This window comes from Pinus tabuliformis, chromosome 2_1 (assembly GCF_031772625.1).
Source record: "Pinus tabuliformis cultivar Carrire ecotype Pingquan chromosome 2_1, CPIR1, whole genome shotgun sequence".
NCBI lineage: Eukaryota > Viridiplantae > Streptophyta > Pinopsida > Pinales > Pinaceae > Pinus > Pinus tabuliformis.
In genome coordinates this window covers 344,612,641-344,625,169 of record NC_142299.1, presented here as the reverse complement: position 1 = coordinate 344,625,169, position 12,529 = coordinate 344,612,641, and positions in this window count along the sequence as shown.

Sequence of the window (12,529 nt, the reverse complement as noted above, 5' to 3'; positions counted from 1 at the left end):
TTTTGGTTTTCCTTAAATTAACTCAACATTTCATGCATTGCATGCATATCGGAGTAATTATTGTTTATAACACTCCCCATTAATTATGACTATATGAATCAACCTTAACTTAATCATGACTCAACTATGCCTGCTAGACTTATAATAAAAAATTGACTCAATTTTTTTTAGAATGCTAGATCTTCTTTTTTGCTTCTTCCAAATTCTATACCCTTGAAATTACTTCATTCTCAGTTGTGCTTTCTTGTTTTAAACTCCATATTTCTTCATTTGTTGTTGTTGCAATTTTTCTTTGACTTATTTCATATTTTTCCTAAAAAATAATGTAGGTTTTATAATCCCTTCTTCTATAGCCTCCTCTTCAAAGATTCATTCACTCATGGACAACTGCCACAACTCTTCATCTTCAAACTGTGAAATTCACTCTAGTTCTTATGCTTCATATTCTTGATCTTCTTTCTGCCATATTCCCTGATAACATAATTTGATCTCTTCTTGTTAAAATTGGCAACCAAGGCAAAACTTCATGTGGGTCATCTTATTCATGGTTGATAATATTTTTATTAGATTCCTCTCATTGAGAGGTGTAGGATTAATTTAAACATCATCTGATTTTGATAAGTATTCATGGAGATATGAATTTATTTTGATTATGGAATTATTATCAAGCCGACCTACAACTCATGTAGGCTCAGAAGCCCAACAGTCGCATCTATTCAAACACCAACATTGTGTATAAATATAAGAGGACTTTTCCTCATTTTCACTCACTCTTCTCATCACATCTCTCTCTCTCTACTGCGCAGAAATGAGTCTCTTCTCTACTGCGCAGAAATGGGTCTCTCTCTCACACATGTGAAGCCGGAAGCTGTTGAACCTGAAGCTGCAACTGCAGAAGCAAAGATTGACTTGCGTGGCCTAGAATATCTCCTCTTTGGAACTGCACTATAGGTCCATATGGATCTCTTCTGAAAGCCGCAACTTTTGGTGGTGGAATGAAGTCAATCCGACGAACGGTTTGCAAGATATCGACTGCCCTAGTTTGAAGTCGGAAATTGCTGAAACTGAAGCTGCAACTGCAGAAGTAAAGAATGACCTGCGTGGCCTAGAAGATCTCCTCTTTGGAACTGCGCTGTAGGTTCATCTGAACCTCCTCTGGAAGCCGAAACTTTTGGTGGTGGAATGAAGTCAATCCGAAGGTCGGTTTGTGAGATATCGTCTGCCCTAGTTTGATAATGAAGCCGCTAATGCTGATGTTGCTGATCTAGGGTTTGTACTGCTGATATGAATCAGATTTATCGTACTATTTCTCTCTGTTGAATTATTGAAGATAAAAGAAGATTTGATCAAAGGGTTTCCCCACACATTGTGGGGTTTGTCCCTGGGTAGCCGCCACATCTTGTGTCTCTTGTCTTGGCTTGTTTTTTGTCGATCATTTAATGTTCTAACTGCACTTTAGTTTATGTACATGTGATTGCTAATCTATGGAATATAATAAGAAAAAGAAGTAAATTGTTATAAGCATAGAACATACCATAACTTAACATGGTATCAGAGCTGAGGTGAAGACAAATCCCGAGCAAGAGCAAGAGCAATCACCGAAGAGAAGATTGGCAAGGCTATCCTAAAAGAACTATGGGGTCCTCAACACTCTACCGAAGGCAAGCTTCGTAAGAAAGATGACTATCACGGATGGAAGATGTCTATCGATCTAACCCTAGAAGATCTAGGAGTGCTGGACCATGTAAGAGGCACTATTGTTGAGCCTCCATCAAATGCATCCACTGCTGCATGGAACAAATGGAAAACTGAAAAAGTCAAAATAGAAGATCATCCGGGACTCTATCGACAAGCACTTGGTGGCCTACATCTTTGAACTGGACACTACGATAGACTGGTGAGTTTATTTAAAGTTAATGATGCAAATCAAGTTTTGTTTCTTAGAAATAAACTAAGCGAAATCAAGAAGGGTAAAGATGAGAGTATGAAAGCATACTTCTTAAGAATAACCGAGATCAAGAACGATCTCCTATCTATTGGGGAGGCTATTACTGATAGGGAAATGACACTCACGACTCTTGGAGGATTACCATACGAATGGTAGGTGTTCAAGACTACTCTTCTGAACTATAATGTAATCCCTGGTTTCGAGGAATTAATGGCTAGATGCATTCAAGAAGAAACAAGGGAAGAAGAGCAAGAAATGCCCATGCCTAAAGGTCCTCCTGTTGCCTTTTCTTCTCATGCTAAGAAAAGAAATAATTCTGGGACTAAATCAAAAGGAAAGGCTGGACCTAAGGGTGGAAGAAAAGGAAGTTGTGACATCTGCAATAAAGAAGGTCACTATGCAAGGGAGTGCCCTGATAGAAAGGACTCACACTGGGACGATGATCAAAATCCCTCTGATGGAAAATCAAAGGAATGACAAATTCAACAACAAAGGTAAGAGGAGAGCTGGGAATCAAGGAAGAGGACAAGCATTCAAGAAGGCTAGAAATTCCAGGATGTATTAAATGCACCTGACCTCCGAAAGAACCTAGTGTCCATCTCGGCAATGGAAGAAAAAGGCTACAAGGTAACCTTCAGCAATGGCAAGGTATGTATATGGAAAAATAATGTTAAAGTTGCCTTTACTCTTGGGTTTAGTGTTGATTCATTATATCATGTCGATGGAAGTCTGCTAGGTGTCATGTCTTGTGACACAACTCTTCAGTCCGAACTTTGACATCGGAGGTTTTCCCACCTTCATTACAAAGCTCTACCCGATGTAAGACAGATGGTAATAGGGATGCCCGAATTCCAAGTAGAGAAAGAAGGTGTATGTCAGAGATGTGCCGAAGGAAAGCTCAAAAGGGGACCATTCCCCTCAAGCCAAAGCAAGACCTCCGATATATTACAGTTGGTTCACTCAGGCATATTTAAGGCTAGCATTAAGAGGGAGACTACTACACCATGTACTCCTGAGCAGAATGGTGTGGCAGGAAGGAAGAACCGCATGATTGTGGAAGCTATCCGGGCCATGCTACATGTTCAAAGACTTCTGAACTTTCTATGGGTTGAAACTACAAACACTGCCGTATATGTACAAAATTGATGCCCTCATCAAGCATTGGGTTCCAAGACTCCTGAAGAAAAGTTCACCGGTAAGAAGCCTAGTGTTTCTCATTTTAGAATTTTTGGAAGCCCTGTATATTTTCATGTGCAAAAAGAGAAAAGAAATAAATTGGGTGCATCTAGAAAGTAGGGAATTTTCGTGGGCTATGGTGAAAATACTAAAGGCTATAGAATCTATGTAGCTGGTTAAAGGGAAGTCGTAATTAGTCATGATGTCACCTTTGACGAAGATATGGCTCTCAGCAAGGTGAACAATCTTCCGACTTTGAGGAGCTCTCAAGAAGCCGACACCAGGGAATCGAAAGAAAAGGATGATGAATGAATGTCTGATGTAGAAGAACCCATGGATCCGATTGATCCTCCTTCACATGAGCCTTCGTCTTCTAGGAAGAGGCCTTCGTGGCTTAGGGGGATACTTGATGATGCTGAAGGACATGCTACACCCCGAGGAACCTTCCGTGAAAGTAAGAAACCTAATAGGTATCAGGGATACCTAACCATCATGAGCACGATCATACAAAATGAGCCTCCATCATTCTCAGATGCCGTCAAGCATCAAGTATGGAAGGATGCTATTATCGAAGAATATGAGTCTATCATGAAGAATGATGTCTGGGAAGTAGTTCCCAGACCCCAAGACAAGACAGTTGTTACTTCCAAATGGCTTTACAAGATAAAGAATGCAGCAGATGGAAGTACGGAAAAGTATAAGGCTCATTTTGTTGCTTGTGGTTTCTCCCAGAAGGAAGGTATAGACTATGATGTGATATTTGCACCTGTTGCCAGATATACGACCATCTGCCCGATCATAGCCCTTGTCGCTTCACAAGGATGGAACCTACATCAGATGGATGTCAAGACTGCATTCTTACACGGCTCAATCAAAGAAGAGGTCTACATGGAGCAACCCGCAGGATTTGATTGAAAATCTCATGTATGCAGGTTGAAGAAGGCTCTCTATGGGCTAAAGCAAGCACCTCAAGCATGGTATGAGAGGATCGACAGCTACTTGATGAAGCTGGGATTCTCTAGGAGTGAATTCAATCCTAACCTTTACTTTAAGGTTGAAGATGACAAGCCTCTCATACTGGTGTTGTATGTGGATGACCTCTTTCTAACAGGTGCAAACCCTCTCATTCACAAATGTAAGAGGGAGTTAGCATCTGAATTTGAAATGAAGGACCAAGGACTTGAAGTGTGGCAGAAGCCAAGGGAAATTTTCCTATCTCAAGGAAAATATGTGGTAAAGATATTGGAAAGATTCGGTATGATGGACTGCAAGCCTGTGACTACCTCGAGGATCTTAACTTTTAGAAGTTATATGGTAGTGATGTCGGACCAGATTTGGGAAATGCCTCTGAGTTTCATAAACTCATTCGCATTGATGTTCTTGGTGAACCTCCATCCGAACATGTGTTTTGCAGTTAGCATTGTGAGCTCATATTTGGTTGAGCCTCACTGGATTAATGCCAAGAATCTTCTGAGATATCTTCATGGTACAATGGGTTAAGATACACTGCGGGAGATGTGAAACTACTTGGATATACTGATGCTGATTGGGCAGGCAGTGTGGTGGACCGTAAGAGCACTTCCAGGTGCTATTTCACCTTGGGATCTGCTTCGATATCCTGGATGAGCAGGAAGCAAAAGTCGGTGGCTTTGAGCACCGCCAAAGCAGAATATATTGCTACTAGCATGACCTCGTGTGAGGCAGTATGGTTGCGAAAGCTCTTCAGTGAGATGTTTGGATTTACATTGGATACCACTATGATTCTCTGTAACAACCAGAGGTGGGATTCGATTATTGAGGAATCCTGTATTCGTTGATTGCTCCAGCAAATAGACATCATCTAGGATATGGTAAGTCGATGAGCAAGGAGGCTCCATCGCATTAAGATGATGTATAGGTCGATACACCTTGTCCAAGCCCCGAGGAAAGATCTAATCTGTGATTTTCCCAAACGACTTGGAGTTGACAAGAAACCCTTGTACAAGGGTCCTACATGTTGCATACATTGAGCTCTGGGAGCTCTGAGGGCTTGCGGTTATTACTGGAGCAACATATGACCACAGGGTGACTCACCCTCCCCTGGTGGTGTGCACTGGAACAAGATGATTCACTCTCTTGTGGAACAAGATGATTCGCTCTCTTGTGGAACAGGATGATTCACTCTCCTGTGTAGCAGGATGATTAGTTCTCCTGTGAGGCCTAGATTGATGTGTTCTCCATGGCGATTGTAGCAGGATTGATGTGTTCTCCTATGAGGCCTGGATAGATGTGTTCTCCATGGCGACCTGGATTGATGTGTTCTCCATGGCGATTGTAGCAGGATTGATGTGTTCTCCTATGGGGACAGGATTGATTAGTTCTCCTGTCGAGGCATCCTACCCATGCAGTCTGGGACTCATGGTAAGTACCTCTCATCTGATCAATGAGAAGGGAAATGAAGTTAGGGACCATAGTAGTACCGATGGACGCATCATTGTATCTATTGTACTCCCTACGCTAGGATGACCTCCATTGATCTGGGATAAATGATACTGGTCTGGGACCAGTGGTAGGAGTTGTACCATACTATGACGCTGACTTCGGGTCGGTTGAGACTGGTCTGGGACCAATGGTACATACTCCGAGACTGAATTCGTGTCAGTGCAGTACTGGTCTAGGACTAGTGAGAGTGGTACATACTATGACGCTGACTTCGGTCGGTTGAGATTGGTCTGGGACTAGTGGTACGCTCTCTTAGATTGCGATACTGGTCTGGGACCAGTGGTAGGAGTTGTACCATACTATGACGCTGACTTCAGGTCAGTTGAGACTGGTCTGGGACCAGTGGTACATACTTTGAGACTGACTTCGTGTCAGTGCAACACTGGTCTGGGACCAATGAGAGTGGTGCATACTATGACGTTGAATTTGGGTCGGTTGAGACTGGTCTGGGACCAGTGGTACACTCTCTGAGACTGCGATACTGGTCTGGGACCAATGGTAGGAGTGTTACTTACTATGAAGCTGACTTTGGGTCGGTTGAGACTGGTCTGGGATCAGTGGTACGCACTCTGAGACTGACTTTGAGTCAATGGAGGATGATATTGGTCTGGTACCAATGGAGTTGTACTCACTATGACGCTAACTTTGGGTTGGTTGAGACTGGTCTGGGACCAGTGGTACATACTCTGAGACTGAATTTTGAGTCAGTATGATACATCCTCGATCATTTCTTCTTCTTCATAATTCGGACAAAAGCAGAGCAGAACAAAACAATGCAAGAGCAGAGCAGAACAGAGAAAAACAGTACAGATCAGTGCAGGGCAGAATAAGACAAAGCAAAATAGGCAGAAGAGAGTAGAGTAGGGCAAGGGTCAAGCTGTACAGGGCAGTGCATTTGATGGATGAATAGTAACAACCGATAAACAGATTGCAGATGTTCTCCCTGGTTGAGAGGGAGTGTTAAAATTGGCAACCAGGGAAAAAATTCATGTGGGTCATCTTATTCATGGCTGATAATATTTTTATTAGATTCCTCTCGTCGAGAGGTGTAGGATTGATATAAAGATCATCCGATTCCGATAAGTATTCATGAAGATATGAATTTATTTTGATTATGGAATTATTATCAAGCCGACCTACAACTCATGTAGGCTCAGAAGCCCAACAGTCACATCTATTCAAACACCAATGTTGTGTATAAATATAAGAGGACTTTTCCTCATTTGCACTCACTCTTCTCATCACATCTCTCTCTCTCTCTCTCTACTGTGCAGAAATGAGTCTCTTCTCTACTGCGCAGAAATGGGTCTCTCTCTCACACATGTGAAGCCGGAAGCTGTTGAACCTGAGGCTGCAACTATAGAAGAAAATATTGACTTGTGTGGCCTAGAAGATCTCCTCTTTGGAACTGCACTGTAGGTCCATCTGGATCTCCTCTGAAATCCGCAACTTTTGGTGGTGGAATGAAGTCAATCCGACGAACGGTTTGCAAGATATCGACTGCCCTAGTTTGAAACCAAAAACTGCTGAAACTGAAGCTGCAACTGCAGAAGTAAATAATGACCTGCGTGGCCTAGAATGTCTCCTCTTTGGAACTGCGTTGTAGGTTCATCTGAACCTCCTCTGGAAGCCGCAACTTTTGGTGGTGGAATGAAGTCAATCCGACGGTCGGTTTGTGAGATATCGTCTTCCCTAGTTTGATAATGAAGCCGCTAATGTTGATGCTGCTGATCTAGGGTTTGTACTGCTTATATGAATCAGATTTATTGTATTATTTCTCTCTGTTGAATTATTGAAGATAAAAGAAGATTTGATCAAAGGGTTTCCCCACACATTGTGGGGTTTGTCCCTGGCTAGCCGCCACATCTTGTGTCTCTTGTCTTGGCTTGTTTTCTGTCGATCGTTTAATGTTCTAACTGCACTTTACTTTATGTACATGTGATTGCTAATCTATGGAATATAATAAGAAAAATAAGTAAACTATTATAAGCATAGAACATACCATAACTTAACACTTCTTGACTCCATTGCTGAAAGATTATTTCAATGCTTTCTTCTTTCCCTTTAGAAACTTCCATGTCCTTTCTTGTATCTTTTTCTTCATCTTCTCTTTTAGATATAACTATAACTGGATCATTTTCCTATTTACTAGCAAACTCAAAATCAATATTAAAAGCATATTGCTTATGCTCTGCAATAAGATCTTTCTTCACTTCTTATTCCTTCTCTGTCTCTTCAACTTCATTGAGGCTACCGTCCACTGTTACAAAGTAAATGCATATTTTCTTTAAAGAATATTGAATCGTTTTATCCTCTTCTTAATTGTCAGCCGCTACTATATGATACACTACTTCATGAGTAGTTCCAACTTTTTCTTGATAAAATCCTGCTACAATGGCAACTTCAACCTTCAATTATTCATCAACCATGGCACTTTCCATATTTCCACAATTAATACATGTTTCAAAAAAGAGAAAAAAAATGTCATCGACATAACTTCATCAACTCTATGGTGGGATATCTAAGCATTCACATGATCATTAACAATTTCAACTTCACCAAATTCACTAGTTGCTGCTAATTCATGAGAGACGCACTCTCAACTCAACAAACCATTACTTCATATGGAAATATCTCTTTTTCATTCTAAAACTTAAATGTCTCAACCTATTATGGGAAGCGGTCATCATCAATTGTAATCTTACCAACTGGATCACACATGTTATTCACTACTTTATTAGAAGCTTCACCATCATTAGTAATGTCTATTGCTAGATTGACCAATTTAACACTCACTTTGCAGTCATCATACACATGTGTCTCTTCATAGTGGGATTCACTATCATCTTCACCATCCACGTTTCAGTGGATTTCTTGAGCATATATATGCTCTTTCTTTGCTTCACACATAGAGGCTTCATCTTCTCTCTCTACATTATTTTCTACATCTTCTTCATCCATATGCACGACTGCATAATGAGTTTCATGTTTACAATCTTCACGATAATCATCCATATTTCGGTGTTATTCTCCAAGTTTTTTTTTCCTCCTAGAGTCTTACTGATTTCCTATCAAGCCTATGAATGAATTCTATATTAATTCTTCAAAATATTGTGACACAACTTGCTATTACATGTCAAATTTTTCCTCCAATATCTTCCATGCTTCCTAGGAAGATGTAGCTTTTTCTACCTTGTACAAAAACTTTTCATCCAATGCATGTTTTATAAGATCCAATACTAAAGCATTGTATACTTCATCATTTGGGTTATTAGACCGATACTCAATCTAATCTTTACATTGAAGAAAAGTTTTCATTTTGACAACCCACAAATAAAAAAGTTTACCAGTAAATTTTGGAAGTGTTACCAAATCCATTCATCTTTGAATTGTTCTACTTCATCTGGTTGTCTTTTAGATGCCTCGGTTGTGGTGAGAACCTCTATGAGATCGAATGCTTTGGCTCTTCCTTTTGATTTATTTTCTTGGTTTGCTTTAGTCTCGCTTTGCAACCCATGGCTATCATCTTTCTTTTGAATTCTATCTTCTTTTCTAATTATGTTAGCCTTCTTTCCATATCGCCCTCTAAAAAAAATGTTTTCACTATGTGCCCCAATAACTTACAATCTTCAGCATATCCACTAAAAATACTTTCTTTTAAGTCTTTTTAATATATTAATCAAATATATCCATCAAACCTTTTTTCTTTTCATTAAAAAAAAATATTTATAAATAAATGTCTTCCTTTTTTAAACGAGACACAACATTCTTTTTCAAATGAACTCTTTTTATTGTTTTAATTAAAGAAAACAAGACCTCTTTTAAATAAAAATCCCAAATATGATTTTTTCTTAAAAAAAACTACAAAAAGAAATGAAAAGGGCATTCACCTATCCTTTTCTTTTCTTAACTAAAAAACCTTCAAACCAATGACTAGTTGTGGCTAGGGCTTTTGCCCTCTTCCTCCACCGGTGCAACATGTTGATTCTTTGTGAACATGGTTATGGTGGCTAACTCTAACACACTTGAGCTTGATAGTTCTCACAACAGTGGTGATGGGAGTTGGCTTATATGGGAGAATGAAATGATTCTTTATGAAGTTAAGGTTGTGACTCTCTATTTAAAAAAAATGGCTTGATTGCAACACTATTTAAAAAAAACACATCGAGCCTATTGTCGAAGTAGAGTGGGTTTATCAATTAACAACAACAAAGAATTTTTTTTTGACTCTTTGTAGTGAATTATCTCACACATTATGGTTCTGTAAGCTGTGGCTACAGAATCTCTAGCTCTTTATACTACTTTGTTATTCAGAAGCAACAGAGATAAGAATACAAAGACAAGATAGGTAAATATGCAAGCTTATACTTGAATAAAGAATTTCTATTCATTAATTATTCTCTTATATACATCTACCCAGTTGTGAATCTTCTCTCCTTTTGTTTCACATTACAATGACCCAACCATGGGTATATAAACACCAAAATTTCTAAATATGGAATCATGCAAACTATAAATTTCATGTCCTCATGCAAACTAATACTTGACACTTTAACTAAACTTTTCTAACTTCACTTTAACTTAACTCTTCATGCATGGCATGCATACAAGAGTAATTACTATTTCTAATATTAGCCACGAAACAATCTTAGAAATCAGACTTGTCAATTAGAGCAATAAAATTAAAGAAAAGTTGTAAAAATAATATAATTCGAAGTTGTTCACTAAAGGAAATATTACCTATCCAACCCAAACTCTCACAATGACACAAGCAAATATAAAGAAATGAACCTAGAAATGTTACAAGTATATAGTATAATAGATGGAAATGACTTAAAAGATCCAAATATATAGTAGGTTAAAATACATCTTCTTTGTATATGAGACAATGACAGGATTTTGCTCTACCAAACTATTAGTAAAAAGCCTTTTATGGATTTTTTTTTTGAAAAATGGTTGTCAGAGAATGTTGTTTCAGTTGAATCAATGAATAGAGATGGTATGAGTGAGAAGTGTGGATCTGGGGCTTATAATAGATTGTATGAAGTCAATGAGATGACTATTTATATGAAGGGTGTTAGGGTTGTTTGAGTAAACCTGATTTATCCAAGTTATCAATGGTTTTGGGCTTTAGGTATATGAGCACCCATGGATTTTCCCATGGTATTTGTGTTTAATCTAGCCTATTTATAGGATGAAAAAGTTACATGATTATTTGTCTTGCTAGCTAGTGGGATCAAACAATGATGTCTTTAGACACCACCATCTCTCTTGGTGCTCTGTGATCCTAATAGACGGTGTACCTAGTGTTCAAAAAATGATAAGTGTTCTATGTATCTACAAGATACTTTTACAACATTGATAATAGAGAGATTTTATTGTTAAGATGTTTTTATTTTTGATAAATTATAGATTCAAATTCAAATGAGTGGTGCGTAGATCTTCATTTATAAATCAAACCCCTTCATGAGTCTCTTGTCTCACAAAAAGAGATTTTCATATACCACTATAGTGATGATGGGAAAATTGCAATATCAAGATAGATAACAAAATTAATAGTATGGAATTTTAAAAATATTGTTCATGGATGTTTTGTTCATTGGTAAAATGTCGTATCTATATTATAAAGGAGCTATGAGGGTTCCATACTATTAACAAATATTGAGAATATGTATAAATGCATTAGGCAATTAAGGTAACAAACCAAGCTCTAGTGGGCAAATTTAATGGTTGGAATCTCCAAGAGAAACCATTGATGCTTTAGATAGATTAAGGTTGGTTATCTTCCACACTTGTTATTACAACATTGGTTAGTATTTATATCCAAATAAAAGGGGATACTTGCAACATATTTAATGGAATTGGAGGAACTTTTCTCTATTCTTGAAAAGATGATGCTATATTTTTTATTTGAGATTGGAGAAATTGATAGTGCACATATTTTGGGTGAAATTACCTAGGCTACTCATTCATTTATGGGCTAAGGAGGTGTTTAGGGAGATTGAGAATGGTTTAGACTCTCTCATTATAGTGGATTTGAGATTTTAGGCATCAAGTAAATTTACAATCTCTAGGAATCTAGTAGGAATGGATATGTTGGAGGGTATGGTAAAGGAGATTATGATCCTAGAGAAAGGTATTTTGTTTCATTTTCAAACCACTGATTATATAGGGGTCTTCTCTAGGCATGTTTAATCCCCAAAATATTGTTTTGTAATCATAGAATACACTCATAAATCCATTGATAAGGTTTGGGTCATATGGATCATGGGGAGTCGACATGCTCTTATAAACACCTAGACCTTCCAACTCCTCATTCTCCTCTGCTCGTGTCATGATCGCCTGGAGATCCTAAATCTACAGGCCCATTAAATAAGCCTACTATTCAATGGATCTACCAAACCACCCTTGCAGCCAATTCACTAGATAACAAGATGTTATCCATCGTTTCATCATTAATTCTCTTGAGAAATACATAGTTTTTCTTCCTTCCTAAGATGAACAGTTCTCTATTCTATCCATGAGATTAGGTAATAAATTATGCATACGAATGGAGGATATGGGCTTTGGATCTGAAAGGGTTCCAGACATTGAAGGTTCACATTTTTCATCCCATTTGTCCTACATTCCTATCACGATAGCCCGCATCATCCAGCTCTCAACAAATTCGAGGAGAAAATTAATTTCATTGTCCAACATTCTCTCACGAATGGGAATGTGGCCTACTTCCCTCCCACCAAGCTCACACATCCCATTGGCTGAGGTCAAGCCATGATTCGCCATTTCGTTGGCAGCCATATTGAGGTGCCAAAGTATATGGAACTATTCGTATTTTTCCAACCAATATTGCACAGATAGTGGATTTTGGGTAATGATTATTAATGTTGGTGGGAGAAAACATCCTTATAACCAATAAGGAGTCCC